This window comes from Camelus bactrianus, chromosome 2, assembly GCF_048773025.1.
Source record: "Camelus bactrianus isolate YW-2024 breed Bactrian camel chromosome 2, ASM4877302v1, whole genome shotgun sequence".
In the NCBI taxonomy this organism is placed as follows: Eukaryota; Metazoa; Chordata; class Mammalia; order Artiodactyla; family Camelidae; genus Camelus; species Camelus bactrianus.
Genome location: NC_133540.1, coordinates 132,594,743 through 132,608,844, shown reverse-complemented (window position 1 = coordinate 132,608,844; position 14,102 = coordinate 132,594,743). Strand labels below are relative to the sequence as shown.

General features: G+C 45.2%; 1 protein-coding gene across 5 annotated transcripts in view; it reads right to left on the bottom strand.

Moving 5' to 3' along the window:
• The window catches only part of KIAA0232 (KIAA0232 ortholog), an 83,003-nt gene extending 70,241 nt beyond the window's left edge, over positions 1 to 12,762 (bottom strand). For 2 of the 5 annotated variants that reach the window (XM_074350666.1, XM_074350684.1), the window contains exon 1: positions 12,587 to 12,760. The gene's annotated coding sequence lies outside the window, so the exon portion shown is untranslated. Of the gene's footprint in view, positions 1 to 2,139; positions 2,261 to 12,586 lie in introns of all 5 variants that reach the window. The other 3 variants (XM_074350669.1, XM_074350674.1, XM_074350673.1) reach the window with 3 other exon arrangements.
• Positions 12,763 to 14,102: the final 1,340 nt, after the last annotated feature.

Here is a 14,102-nt window from a genome sequence, read left to right as displayed (position 1 = left end):
TGGCAGCCCAGCTCCTCCCTTCTGCGGGTGTGGACCCCTGGGGTACTTGTTAATCAACATTCTGCATGCTAAACTGCCTGCAGCTGCTTTCCACAGGCCCCACCTACCAAAGGACCCATAAAGGACCTGATGCCCCATCGGATTCACATGCCCCTTAAATGTATTTATCAGAAACCACCACCATTTGGCATACCTTTACTTTGTGCAAGACACAAAGCAGCTTAATCTGGAAGGCAATGGTGGCATGCTGTCTAGTAATTTTAAAGCCAAGAGAGTGTGATTTCAACACATGCATGAAATGATCCTCCTCATACATCATTGCTCTGCAGAAAAAACAGAATTCACAGTTCTACTCTACTGAAACCCTGTGTTTTATGTTTAGGAACACGGATATGCTAACCAAAGTTCTAGGCATAGCCATCACTTTCAATTAGTAACTCCTTTCCATTCTCTTACAACCACTACTTATATTCATTTTCAGTCTACCTCTCTTCAGGCCATAATCCAATGAATCATGTTCTTATAAGATGGAAATTTGGACAGAGACACACAGAGGATGCCACATCAAGACAGAGGCAGAGACTGGACTGATCTGTCTATAAATCAAGAAATGCCAAAGACAAATAACTACCAGAAACTAGGAGAGAGACACAGACTCAGAACCTCCAGAAGGAATCAACCTTGCCAACATCAAGACTGCAGACTTTTCTGGCCTCCAGAACTGAGAGACAATGTTTGTTGTTCTAAGCCACTCAGTTTGCAGGACTTTACTCCAGCAGCCCTAGGAAACAATACAGCACTTCCCACCCGATGTATGATTGAAACTGCATTTATTCTTGAACAGCTTTTATCTTGGTAAAAAGTATACAGGGCTGTGACAGTGAGGAGACAGAAAAGGCTAGTTTTGGCATCAGAAGCGTGCCATCTCTACGCTCAGAGAAAGAGCACCTAATCTAGTGTTGTTCAAACCTTTCTCAAGATGGTAGAACCCAATACTATACCAGAAACAGGTTAAAACGGCACAGGTGAGGGGGCAACTGCCCAAACACCCATCTTCCTGTCATTCCACCTCCTGCCTCCTGCCATAAGTATCCAGGCTCTCTAGAATTCTTTTATCCACCCATTTTTCATTCATTCATTCAATAAATATTTGAGCATCTACTCTGTGCCAGACAGTGCTTTCACAGCATGAAAAAAACAGCTAAGTCAAACCTCATTTTGTGGATTAAGAAACTTACAATGTATTCAGGGTCCCAAGGTGAGTCAAGACCAGGGCCATCGTGGGCCTAGGTCCGAAGCTGGTGCCCTTCCTGTCACACCACTCACCCCTCATCTAACCTGTAGATGTGCTGTCATGATTTTCAAGGATCAAAGCAAAGCCTTTTTACTGTGCATTCAGCATATCCTTCTTAATCAAAGTTTCTGGTTGAGCCATTACTGTTCACTGTCCCCACATGTCCACAGGCATTTTGAAAAGCTGACAGACCTGATGCCTGAGCCAGAGGGAAAGTGAGACCAACCCTACCCAACTGCAGCCACCGCAGTATGCTACCTGAGCCTTTTCAAGGTGATGGTCTGCCTGCCCTGGCAAGGACTGAGTACGTTCCACTAAGGAGTCTCGTTTCCATGACGGCTTCCACCACATGGCTAGGGGAAAAACTTATAAACACTGTTCTTAGATGTACAAGTGTGTTCTTTATGGAACTGGGAGAATAAAATGCGGGGGGGGGGGGAGATGATAACGTCTAAGGGGAAAAACATTTGCCCAATACACCTATTGAGATAATAAAAATGAGGCCCACGAGCTGCACCGGAAGGTCCTCAGACCACCCACTGGCAGTGGAGGGCCAAGCCTGTGCTGCAATCCGGAGCTCCGAGCAGTGATCAGGACCGAAGTGGATGGGGGTGCCAAACCACAGGGACTAAGGGAACCAAATGAAAACCACATGATCAGTTTAGATAGCGGATGGTAACATTGTAGCTAGGTCCACTCTAGGGCCTTAGTGAACATTAAAAGGTAACCTATGGAGCTTAGAAATGGAAAAAGGAAGGTAAGATACTCTCACAGTAGTTTCATCAAGGGAAGGTTGCAGGATGAAAGAAAGCCCGGAGAGCAAGGCTCCGAGGTCAGTCACTTGCCTGCATTGACTGTGTCCAATCTTCTAAACGTGGGCTTCTTCCTATTGCCGGGCTGATTCCGCGGAGAGGCTACATTACATCTCCTGCTGAACAGACTGCTTTCTTGTCCTGATGACACTCACTTAAAAAAAAACAAACAGTACAGGGAAAGATCCCGATCTCACAAACCACCTCCAAGAGGCAAGCCCATCCATGACCTGGTGCTCAGGCCTCCCTGCTCTCTAGTACTTTCGTTTACTCAAGTTCTAGAGAAACTAGTGAAGCTCACTTGCCTGGAGACCACAGCTGTTATCATCCGCAATCACGCCGCCTTCATCGGCCCCTCCACCCCGGGCTCCTCCTCCTGCCCTAACTCTGCACACTCAGTCCTTGGACTTGTCTGTTTACATTCACTTCTTCCATCGGCATCACCCAACAGAAAACTTGGGTCACACCTCTGTAATTTAAAATTTTCTAGTAGCCATATTATACATTAATACTATATTTTATACAACTCAAAAGATCCAAAATGTTATCACTCCAAATAGAATCCCGGTAAAAGATTACTGAGCTATTTTACTTCCTTTTTTTCTCATACTAAGTCTTTGAAATTCAGTATGTATTTGATGTTACAGAACATCTCAAGCCAAACCAGTTACATTTCATGTGCTCAAAAGCCACATGCAGCTCATGGCTACCTTACTAAACAGCACAGTCCTAGATGGTCTCCAGCTCCATGATTTTAAATACATCTATGTAGAGATTACTCCAACTTTCTCTTTACTCTGCTTCCCTCTTGTGAACCCCAAAATCCTAGAGCCATCAAGCTACTAGACAGTTAGGTGTCTAATTGGCATTTCAATTTATGTCTAAAAAACAAATCTCTGGGGGTGGGAAAGGATAAGTTGGGAGTTTGAGATCTGCAGGCACTACTATACATAAAACAAATAGCAACAATAAGTTTATACTGTATAGCACAAGGAACTATGTCCAATATCTTATAGTAACCTATAATGAAAAAGAACATGAAACGAGTATGTATGAGTTTATGTGTGATTGAAACATGCTGTACACCAGAAACTAACACATTGTAAACTGACTAGAGTTCAATAAATAAAAATAAATAAAATGAAATAAAATAAAAACCTCTGAATTCTCACCACAATCCTTGCCATGACCTTCCCAATGATGGGCAAGGGCAAGTCCATGTTTCCACTGCTCAAGCCAAAATCTCTGGCATCATCCTTGACTCCCCCCCTTCCGCTCACAATCCATACCTAGCCCACCACAAACCCTCTTATTTCTGCCTTCACAACGATCCCCCACCGGGGTCTTTCACCTGTTCTGCCCTCTCCCTGAACAGGGCTCTGCTCCTCAGGTATCTCCACATCTTTCCCCCATCCTTCCCCCAGGTCTCAGCTCAAAGTGTCATCTTACCAGAAAGCCCTTCCCTGTCCACCCTAAACAGCACAACACCCTTACGTTCTACTTTATTTTTCCTCTCAGCACAAAATTTTCACTCGGCATGTGTATCCATTTCCTTACTCGCACTGTCAGTCTCTCCCCAACCCCGGCCAAGGCAGGACAGTATGGTGGCCACGAAGTAGTCAGATAGCCCCTCAGGAGAACCTGCCCTGGGGAGCCCAGCTGACTGACAGCCTCATGCTGCTACGCATTCAGAGTCACCACAGCAAGGATATCAGGCCACGAGTCCCTTAGGCTGCTCCCAGCAATGCTGGCCAGGAAGGGTTACCAGGCCCTATCTGCACAGAGCCCAAAAGCCTGGCCAAGGCTGTCTCCAAACTGCCCTGGCCTGAGGCTGTTCCCGCCCAGCCCCCCCCATCGCTCCCTGCACAGGGTGACACCCCCACAGGGTCACACCTGCATGGAAGTCAGGAGACCCTTCCTAGCACTCTTGCTCCCTCCCTCTCCTTGACTCTCACTGCCAGCTCCTCCGGTAAGTCTCCTACATGTCTAACCATCTTGACATCTCTGCCTAGGACACTGCAGGCAGCCAAGTACTGTGTGAATGGATACACCTGGAGGAAGGGTCAGGCAGTAGAAAGTACGTGAACTTTAAGTTGCAAAGATGGAAGTCTGGGCCCATGCTCTGCATGCATTACGTGCAACCTTAGGGAAGCTTCTCGAGACCTTGGAGTCGCAGTGTCATCCTCTGTAAAACAAAGACAGCACCACCTCTCAAGGGTTGTCAGAAGGATTGAAGGACACAGTTTACCTGAGGGCCCGAACAAAACCTCACATGCGGGAAGTGCTTTAACAAGCCTGAGCTCATTCTCCTCCTTAGGCATTTTCTGCAGCTACTTTTAAGGATCCTTTACCTTTTCCCCTTCACCACGAGCTCTGACTACTTTTTAATAAAGCCCCAAATAATCCTCAATACCCACTAGTGAATCCCTCATTCAACTGAGCCTAACTGATGAATAAACTTTATTTTCACTCTAGACTTGCTCTAATGGGCTTAGGGTTTATTTGACTAGATTTTAGACAGTGAAATCTCATCAGAGACAGGTATCTTAACACTGTAACTTAAGTTGTTTCCCTAAAGCTTCAAGCACACTTAAAAAAAGGCAACAACCAATACAAAGTCTAAAACTGCAGTTCAGTACCAATTTCTTACTAAGGTTTTTAGGGCTCTTTAAATTTTTTTTTTAAGTTTCTAGCAGTCTACATCATTATGGAGTTTTCCAAAAAAACAGTACACACTGACTTTACGTATTTTAATTTAGCAGTTTTTTAAGAAGACTCAAGTGTGATGTGTGTGCACTTGTACTTGCATTTCAAAAAGCCCCTGAGTGGACGCACTAAACTGTGGAGGAAGTCACTCACAAGGAGCGGGGTCAGGAGGCGTGAGGATGAGGGATTCTCCCTTTCACATGCTTCCGTTTCTATAGGGCTGGCTACATAATGCGTGGGGTCTGGTGCAAAGTGAAAATGCAGGCCCCTTAAACAAAAAAGACCATCAAGACTGTGACAGCCGAGCATTAAACCAAGGGACGACCCTCTGTGTCAGTACAGGGTGCTGGCTCAGGAAGCCAATCCCGAGCCTTTATAACTTTTATTAACCTGGTATTTAACATGAAATACAAAGAACTGTCTTCCTTGATAGTACAAAATCGCACCACAGGACTACTTCAGAGAAAATATCCTGCCTGATGTCTAGAATTAATTTAAAAAATGTAGCCACCAAGAAAAATTTTAACACGATCAATGATAATTTAGAGAAGTTAGGAACTTTTTGGTCAGTTTTTTTTTATTTTAAAGCTGCTTAGAGTAAGACGGTTTCTCACCTAAGTTTCCCAAAACATATGGATAAAAATGCTCACTGCCTCACTGTAACTAGGAGCCCACCCCTTACAGTTAAACAGATTCCGGCTGGTGCACTCATACCGTGGGATACTAGGCACATTAAAAAAAAAAAAACACAGTGAAGTAGATCTGTTTGTGCTGATATGGAAAGCACTCCAAGATACAAAGTTTAGTGTTTGTTTAAACAGAACACTCTCTACCATGACACCCAGTTTTTAAAAGCATAAGCATAAATTTTTTCTATGATAACCAAGAAGCTTATCAGTGATTTTTCAAGATGACTACAGGACAGGAAGGGGCACAAAAGAGGAGATTTATTTTTCATCTTATAACTTACTATAACATCTTATAACTGCTGTTTTAGATTTTTCAACACGTACTTTTTAAAAAATAAATAGGCTTTATAAGAGTTATTTATATTCAAAATAACGCTTTGGTCAAACATACAAAATATACTTTGATAGTTTTAAATTAAGCTTTACATTTTATAAAAACAAGAAATTCCTTCGATGGTACCAGCAAAAAATTAACAAGAATACAACCAGTACTTAATTATCTATGGTGGTAATCAAAGGAAGCAGTGACAAGTAACAACCACCACCAAAAAAAGGATCAAAAAATGTGTCTATTTAATTTCAACTTTTTCATGGTGACCATTCTGTAATGTATAAAAAGAACTGAATCACTATGCTGTGCACCCAAAACTAACACAATATTGTAAGTCAATTACACTTTAATAAAACATTCGTTTTCAACCTTTCCCATCATTAAAATCTTCAGGAAAGATGCTAACAAGGAGAAAAATGTTAATCAGATACCTTTGAAAAGGCTAGTAATTGAAGAAAAAAATAAAGAGCTTGAATAAATCCACAAACTGGGCAAACAATTTTGAAATAGTTATGTACTGGCTATTACAATTCCAAAGGTACTTTGGAAAATGTAATTGAACTAGAAGCAAAGTCCCAACTGAAAGGGAAAATAAACCTCTCCCCACTTTCTACCTCCCGCTGTGATTAACAGCCATATTACCAAAAAAGAAATTTCAAAGTATGTTGAGGCCCACTTCTTTATACTCACTTATCTCCAAGTATTTTTTCCCCCAAGAGGTGACTGACCCATTTTATTTCAAGGTGTATACTGAGTGACTGCTCCCGGTGCCAGGCACTACAGACACACAGCTCGCTTCCAGGCACCAGAAAACCACATACACACAAACACACACATATACACACGCTGCCTGTATTCACAGGACTCACATTCTTTCATCACTCTAGCTAGAAACACACACACACAAAGCAACACACCCTCAAGCCGCTGTGCAATTATTAATCCTCTAACTGTCCGATTGCTTTTATTTCTAATAGATACTAGTCCATCCACTGGGACAGGCCTATCATCCCCAATTCTTCGGGACAGATTTTAAAAGAGATTTATTAGAAATATATAGATTTCCAATGACTAAAAAAGCTCATAATCATATATGTAGTTAATGTAAGTTAAATAGCAATCAATACATATTCTTACGTTGCTGCTAGTGGGGAATTCCATATTATATTAGAACCAACAGATACCACCTTTTAAAATTTCTGGATACAACCTGACAATAAGTCATGCATATAAATTTAAAAATAGTAACTAAATATTTAATTAAGTTTCAAAATTGCAGCTCGTTTTCCTCATCAGCTTCTCCCTATCTAGCCGGGGGGGGGGGGGGGTTAAGACTACTGAGCAGACAAATGGAGAGACAGAGGACTATGGAGAAAGCCTACCAACAGGAAAAAGCTTTGGAGATGACATCAAAAACAAAATTTCAACAGTCATTCCAAATACTAAGTAGGGAGATTCTATTGCTCAATGTATAATTATAAGACATAGATTAAAATGAAAACATGTGCTTTACTGAAAATAATACACAGTGTAAAATTTGACAATCCACTTACACTGACTTTCTTAAGCCACATGCAAAAAATCTGGCTCACCTACAGAAGGTTTGCCTGTCTTCAGAGTAATTTTGGACCATCATCATGAATCTGCTTGTGCAGAAGCTCCCTCCAACCAGATATGCATTTTTCTGCTTATTCTCAAAACTAATCAAAGAATGGAGGTGATGTTGGAAAGACCAGATGATTCTTTTTTCCTTTACACATGAACCAGAAATAAATCTGTCAACAGTTACAGTAACCGGCATATATAACCAACCAACTACGTATCCACTAGTGTTCTCCACACCTGCTCCAACTAATAGCTAAAAGCTGCCACTTACTGAGCACTTACTGGACCCTGTTCTGAGTGTGTCATGTGGATATATGAAGCTCTCATATAAAGCGATTCCCACAAAAACAGACATATGGATCCATGGAACAGCACAGACAACCCAGAAATAAACCCACACACCTACGGTCAATTAATCTTCAACAAAGGAGGCAATAATACACAATGGAGAAAAGACAGTCTCTTCAGCAAGTGGTGTTGGGAAAGCTAGAAAGCCGCACGCCAGTCAATGAAGTTAGAACATTCACAACGCACACAAAAATAAACTCAAAATGGCCTAAAGACTTAAATAAGACAGGACACCATAAAATTCCTAGAAGAGAACACAGGCAAAACATTCTGACATAAATTGTAAGGTTTTCTTAGGTCAGCCTACCAAAGCAATAGAAATAAAAGCAAAAATAAACAAATTGGACCAATTAACCTTGTAAGCTTTTGCACAGCAAAGGAAACCATAAACAGAACAAAACAGACAACCTATGGAATGGGTGAAAATATTTGCAAACGATGAGACTGACAAGGGCTTAATTCCCAAAATATACAAACAGCTCATGCAACTCAATAACAAAAAAAACAAACAACCGAATCATACTAAGCCATTCCAACCCTGTTTCCCATCTGCTGAAATCAAGAAATGGAGGGTGACTGAGTTAATTCAATCAAGCATTTAATGGACAAGTACTATGTGAAAGACTACATTGCACACTAGAAGGAATCAGGAATGGATAAGATTTTCCTCTCTTCCCTTAAGGAGTTTAAAACCCACGTAAAGAATAAACTAAAAAGTTAAAAAAAAAAAAAAAAAGCTGAGTGCAAGTATCATCCAACACTGTGTGGGGGAAATATAATGACAAGTTAATTCTGAAAATCAGGGGAAGCCTCTTTCATAGAAGTAGAAGCATTTAAGCCAAGCCTTCAGTACTAAGGATTCTGGTAAGGAAAAGGCAGAAAGGACATTCCAGTAAAGGAGTCCAACAAACAACCATGAAAGTGGCTAGAGGTCTAATGTTAAAATATAAGCTGATGAGAAAGGAGCAGTAAAATTTGAAGCTAAAAGTTACAATGAGGCCAGATGGCACAGGTCTCAGAATGATTTACTAACCCTTTAACACTAATTCTCAACCGGTCAGGTGGTGGTGGCTCCAAGGTGAAAATCTTCGTAGGAGTAAGCCTACAGCCAGAACTAGGTCATATCCCACAGGTGTGATGGAGTCGAGGGAAATGCTAAGAACCTCTGGTATATACCTGGGGGGGGGGAGGGCATGATATGATTTGATTTGCATATTGAATAATTCTGGTAGCAGAACACAGGAGGACTAGAGAGGAGAGAAATCGGGAGGCCAATCTGTAGGCCTAAGTAACAACCTACACATGGCCTGACAAGAGCCAGCGAGGGCAGGGGTGGAAGAATGGCTGAGGAGAAAAAAAAAAAAGTTGATGGAAAAGACACACGGAAGCAGACCTGATAAAAATCTGGTCAAGAAAGGGAAGACTCAAAAAATTGTTCCCAGCCTGGGTAACAAGGACAAATGTGTTGTAAAGTAATACATCTTATTGCCTTATATCTGAACAAGGGTGTGCAGTACACACAGTACAGCCCACTTTAAGTGACAATGCAAAGCAAACATAACGCGGACAAAGCTGTTCTCATTTCACGAAAAAAAACTGGAGTCCAAGAGTTAAATGACTTGCCCGTGGTGACCTGGGGGTGAGATGAGCCAAGACACAAACCTGAGTCTTTCAAATACCCAGGTCTGATGCTCTGTAAATAAGCCCCCTCAAAAGCAGTTTACTTTTTACGGATATAATAAATCTCTCCAAAAAACCACCCAGTGTAATGGAATGTAATCTGCTGGGAGTGCAATTATATTTCACAGATAAAGAATACTTTAAAACTTGTCCTCTGATCCCCTCTCCCAATAGACAGTGGCAGTGACTTCACTCAGCAGTGCTGGCTCATGGACCCTAAAAGTTTCAACACAGATGGCAGAGGTGGACATTTGTACTTTGTATAAAAATATCACTTGGTATTTTGTGAGAAGTCAAAAATAACTGAAAAGAAATATGCCAAGTATTAACTATCTTCAACATAATAAAACTGCATTTCCAGTGTTCTGGTTGGTATTCTGACATTTGTTATTAAAACACTTTATAATAATAATGCCCTCCATAAGGTGGATTACAGACTTTGACTTCATTTGGCAAACATTTGAACATTTTCATGTTTAAACCCCTGAACAAGGTATTGGGGGTAAAATAATGATATGGTCACCACAGCCAGAGTTCAACATACACAACATGTGACACAGGCAATAATGAAAGTGAAAATTTCGAAGTGAGGATTGTGACTGCAGAAATAATTCATTTTGATAGGATTTCCTAAGGGCTCCAGAGAGGACATAAAATCTGATGTGGACTTTTAAAAAGTGGAGGGGGTGGAAGTGAGACAGGGCATTCCAATCAGAGAAAAGGACAGAGGGAAGAAGGGGTGAAGCAGTTGGCACGCTCAGAGAACCAGGAGTGGTCTCATTTAGCAGTACAGTGTGGAAAGGGAACAAAGGGGACCAGCGAAGTTCAGTCTGACTAGGCTCAGACTGGGAGCTGCCTTGAACGTGAGGCTGGTGGTCTGGATTCTAGTCCAAACAACAGGCAATCTTAGAAGCTTTCTGAGCCACAGACTGACAAGATCCAATCTGTGTTTAGGAAAGATGACCTCACAGCCAGGCAAAGTGTAGACAGGAAGGGGTGGGGAAGAGTCTGAAGACCAAGCTTTAAGCCAAGAAAGGAATCTGAAGCTCTGACATAACAGCACTATCTAATATTTTTAAAGGGACTGAGTGTTGATGGAATGATTTCACATCTCCCCTCACTTGATCATCCCAACCATCCTGTGAGACAGGTATCATCACTGTTTCCAATTTACAGACAACAAACTGGCTCAGCCGCCATTAATGGCTCCAAGTCAAATGTTGCTAAAACAGGGAGAGTTCTACTCAGGCTCAGTACTCTTCCGCACAATGCAAAATAAAAACAACCCAACTGGTTCTGAAAAGTGCTACCCTAAAATAAAGCACAGAGTGATAGATATCATTAGAGAAATGCTAAAAATCCATTTAATTTTCTTAAATGCTTACAACTTGTGTAACAAATAAACTACCCTTAAAATAGTTACAGACTTGATGATGTTAACACCATGTAAAGTCTGTACTTTTCTTTAAAAAACAAACAAACAAAATCTGTACCTCTGATTCTACTTCCTACAAAATTAAACATTTAAGAGTAATATTCTCTTCTCCCTTCAATGTTTCACTGGCCAAATTGGCATTTCATTTATGAAACAGGCTTAAGTGAAAACCATTACACACGTGCCCAAACTGAAGCGGTAAATATTTTTTAATTACTAAAAATTAATTATTTAGCAAGTAGAGCTGTCAACTCTAGAACATAGTAAGTATTAATTGCAAGAAGCTTACCTATAGGTATGCAAAGGCACAATTTCAGAAATAATTTTTGTCACAAAGAAATGGCATAAAGATCCTGAGAAGCGTTTATGAATGGATCAAGCCAAAATAATCGATGGGAGAGTATTTGACCTTCAGGATGCAGAGTGGTATTTTCCCCCGTTAAATTCAAAGTCCAGGCAATGGTCAAGCTGTTCTGGCACGGGTCTTAGCTTGCACAGGAGAACCCTAGCTTAGGGATTAGATTGTACAGTTAAGTTTTATCCACAACATCACCTATTATCAAAACGCTTGCCCCCGACCCATCACCAATCTTCCACCACGGTTTCTCTAAACAAGCAAAGACTCAAAGATGCAAAATCGATTCTTAGGAACTTGGACGAAGTACCCAACCTAGAAATCCAAGAACCCAAATCAGGTAATTATTAGCAGAAATCATACTTAGTTAAACCATTCCAACGAACCGCACGTCGCCCTACCCGCTTAATCTCCTACACTTTTTATTAGGTTAAGTCTCCACAGCTTGCCTATAGAGGACAAAAACTGTAATGTGGTGAAAGAGAAATCAAAACTAGGTTCTGCCTCGATTGGGGTCTGCTGCTAAGACTGGGCAGGCCCTGTCATCCGCGCACCGCCCGCTGCACGCTAAAGCCCGGGGCAGCTTGCAGCACTTCCCCTGCGACAACCCGTTCCTCGGGGGCCGAGCTCCGAAAGGCAGCCGGGGACGCGTGCGCGAGAGGGCCCTGGTCCTCTCCCACTGCGGCCGCGGGTGACTTTGCGGGCCCGTGGCTCCCGCGGGCGGCCGTAACCTTCGCCGAACCTTGCGCCGCAGGGCCCGCCCCGCCGCCAGGGCCCGCCCCGCGCGCGCAGAGCCACAGGCCCGCGCGCCCGTCTGTCCGCGCCGGCCCCGCCCCGCTCCGCCCCTCCCCCGCCGGCGGTTTCCCTTCCCGGGCCCCTAAAGGACAATGAGGAGGGGAGGGGGCGGAGGGACGCAGCGGGCCGAGGGCAGCGCAGCGAGCGCCCACCCGCCGGCCGGCCACTCCGGGAGTCCCGCCGCCGCCGCCGCTCCCGGGCTCCATGCCCGGCCGCACGTCCGCTCCCCTTCTCGCCTCGCCTCCCCCCAAAGAGCCGCTCCCAGCGCGGCGACACCGGCCCATTGTGCGGACTCATCGTCCGCCCCGCGCCCGCCCGGCGCGCGGCGCGGTGGTCTCCAAGGCAGGGGTCCCCGGGCCCGCAGCCCACCGCACGCCCGCGGCCCGGCCGGAGTCCTCGAGGAGCCCACGGCCCGGCGGGGCGGCCCGGCCTCCCTCAGGCCGCCCCAGGAACCTCTTGGCGGCGGCGGCGGTGGCCGGCCCGCCCGCGCCCACCCGGCCGAGGGGCCCCAGCCCGTCCCAGCCCGCCTGCCGTACCTGCCGAGCGGGCGGGCGGCGCGGCGGTCGGCGGGGGCGCCTCCTCACTCCGAGGGCTCCGAGCGGCTGCCGAGCGCCGGGCGGCCCTGGCCTGCGCCTTACGTAAAGCGGCGGCGGCGGCTCCGGCGCCACTCGGCGGAGGGCGGGAGGCGGCGCGCCGCGGCCGCTCCGCTCCGTTACCCGGCAACTGGCCTCAGCGCCCCGCCAACCGGGCGCGCTCCATATCCTTCCGCCCAGGCGCGGGGATTACATCAGCGCCGGCCGCCCCGCCCTAGCCCCGCCCCTCCGACCGGCCGGGGGGCCTCGGGGAGCGGGTCCGCGAGCCGAGGGCGCTCGAGTCGGGCGGATCCCTGCATCCGCGAGTGGGTGCTGGAAGCCGCTGGGAGGTTGGAGGGCTGGGAGCGTCGGAGCGGAGACGCCCCCCGCGGAGGGGCGCGTGGGGCTGCTCTTTGCAAAAGCCCTAAACTCCGCAGCCGCCCTTCTCCGCCCCCGGGCCCTCTCGGCCCCCGCCTTCCCGGGCACACGCTCCACCTGTCTGCGCCCTCTTCCTCGCCACGTCCTGGGATGGCTGGAGTGGGCGGTTTAAAATAGAGGCTTAAAAAAAATTTTTTTTTAACCCAGAAGACAAGCTAAAGAAATGTGACATGGCTCTTTTTATTAAGTAGGCAAAAATAAATTCTGGAAGATTAGGAAGTAGGAACCAAAAATGTGCACTAACCTTTTAATCAAAGTCTCTTCACACCCACTCACTTTTCCTAAATGTGATTCTTAGTCCTGTCCTTAAAAAGGCAAATAAGTATCAAAGAGGGAGGAGCCTGGGAGATTACCTACTTACAAAAGATGAGGAGAGACCTGCCTGGGGGTCATTGTTGTTTGATTTATTTGTTGAGCACCTACTAGGCGCCAGATACTGAGATTTTCTATTCAGGACTTCAGAGGCAGGTTCCCGCACCAGCTCACAGGACTAGCAAGAGAAGCTGGCGTATAGGCCGGAAGGGGTAAACTGGACGCTACGGACTACGCAGTTCTGGAGGGTCGGACCACGAACTATTTACATACTATCTACAGTGTGGTTTTCTGTACACATGCCTTTTGTTCTTGAGAGGAATCCTGGGTCAGGGCATTATCATCCCCATTTCACAGGAGAGGAAGTTGAGGCTCAGAGAAAGTAAATGATTTTACCTGAACTACTGCTCCTGAGCTGGTGAGGTCTTCTGACCTTTCTAAACCTCTTGCGGGAGGCGGGATGTGAACTGACTCCTGGCTCTGAGGTCTGAGGTCTTTCCCTTTACCCAGCTCTCTGCCTTCATCAGTTTGCTCCCAAGTTTATCCTCTGAGGTTCATTTCAATTGAATGTATTTCACCATGAATCACAGTGTATTCAACCAGTGTTTTCTGAGCACCTGTTCTGGGCCTGGCTGAATGCCAGGCAGAGATGGCCCTGCCCTCTTTGAAATCAAACTCTGAAAAGAGGAGAGGATGAAAGGGTGTGGGAAACTAAGAGTTTTTGGAGTTT